The following is a 1,647-nucleotide window of genomic DNA, read 5'->3' as shown; positions in this document are numbered from 1 at the left end:
GATATTATATGTATGCAACTACAAATAACACATAACCTCTACCTGCTTTTCTTTGAAAGTTGAAAGTTGAGTGACTTGCAAAATAGTCTGCATCAACCTTTACCCTGATCACAAAAGGATGAAGACAATAGATCTAAAGCCCGTATTTGACCTGTACGTTTGACCTTTCCACTTGAATCCGCACTTCTTACCCCTCAGAGTTCTAAAGAGCGGCGCGGTTTGTTTGAGTAAATGCTAATCCCCGAGCTACCCCTGAAGCGACCCGACCGAAGCGACCCCCGGAGTTGTGTGGCCATCAGTTTACGTGGTGTACTTACTATGAGTTGTATGAGCTCACAATGGGCGCGTCCTGGGAGTGCACACATGCGCTGAGAGCTTCGCCCTGGACTGAGTGCCACGCAGAGCTGCGTCCATCGGCCGGAGCTGGGGATGAAGTGTTGACAGCGCGGATTATCTCTGAGCTCTCTGAGAGGCCCTCTCCATTAGTGAGTGCTTCCTCTAGGGGATAGTGGGGGTGGGGGGGGGTAGTGTGTGTTCTGTGCGTTTGTTGTTGTGGGGGGGGGGGGGACTTGGTAAAGGAAGGAGGATCACCCCCATTAACTGACCATCTGTGAGTTGCACTGTGGTAAACTGCGGAAGAATGTGAGTCATGCACGCTATGACAGGTGTGAGCACCCACAACAAAATTAGATAATGTGCTTGACTTTTCAATCAACTCCTCCTCAGACACCGAAGACTGTATCGTTAGCTCGGGACTATGCTGGACTAAAATGAGTTTGAGCATGTTTCGAATCCACGTTGTTCTTGAACATGAGTTTTTATGGAGATTCCAGGACTCTCCACCCACTTGGCCGAACTCTATCGTGTTACCGTTGGAGATCCCGCCTCAGATATAGTCTACTTACACCATACTTTGAAATATACAATTCCTACATACTGAGATAATTAACATTACTCACATAATAATATATACGCTAAACAGATGGCAACAGTAGGCAGACTATCCTTGATTTTAGAACAATGAATATAACTGGTACCTTCTGTCAACATACTGCTACCTCAGAATTACATAGTTCTAACTGACATTTTTGGCCGTTTTGAGTTACCAAGACCATGAGATCAGACATCAAATGCTCCATCTGCTTTATCAACATATTCAAAGAATTGCATTTTAAAAAGCTTGACATGTTGTGAGGCTCAAAATTTTTTATGTCAAATTTCTCAAAACTAGGTACTGAGCAGATAGAACTTTGTAATTCTAGGGTAGCGATAGATCTACGTTTACAGCCACATCCTATCACGTCCCCGGGTTCACAGTGCAGCTGAAGCAAACATCACCAGCGGTCTCCTTTAACCTTACTTTACAACTACAGATACAGCTACTAAAGCTTCAAGCAAATACTACGTTTCCTGTGACAAACACCGTATCATAGTTTCGAAGAAACGAGTCTTCAATTCCCCCAGCTAACCTCTGAACGCATTACATTTACAACATTAATTATTCAAGGGCCCATTAAAATATTAACCGTTAATATACCGGAGTACTTTCGTTCCCTTATCCTTTTCCGTGTATTGTTTTTCTCTTTCTTCCTTTCCAACTCAATTTCTTGTAATTTTTTACTTTAAGCTTACGGGCGCGGGGGGTGG

At 43.8% G+C, this 1,647-nt stretch overlaps 1 protein-coding gene across 2 annotated transcripts in view; it reads right to left on the bottom strand.

The window, feature by feature from the left end:
• The window catches only part of LOC101856773 (fibroblast growth factor receptor-like 1), a 74,308-nt gene that overhangs the window by 51,481 nt on the left and 21,180 nt on the right, over nt 1-1,647 (bottom strand). The window contains exon 2 of one of the 2 annotated variants that reach the window (XM_005089920.3): nt 318-423. The exons of the other annotated variant lie outside the window; for it this stretch is intronic. The gene's annotated coding sequence lies outside the window, so the exon portion shown is untranslated. The remainder of the gene's footprint in view (nt 1-317; nt 424-1,647) is intronic. 2 annotated transcript variants of the gene reach the window in all.

The sequence above is a fragment of the Aplysia californica genome, unplaced genomic scaffold (genome assembly GCF_000002075.1).
Source record: "Aplysia californica isolate F4 #8 unplaced genomic scaffold, AplCal3.0 scaffold00010, whole genome shotgun sequence".
Lineage (NCBI taxonomy): Eukaryota > Metazoa > Mollusca > Gastropoda > Aplysiida > Aplysiidae > Aplysia > Aplysia californica.
This window is presented reverse-complemented; position numbering and strand designations above follow the sequence as displayed.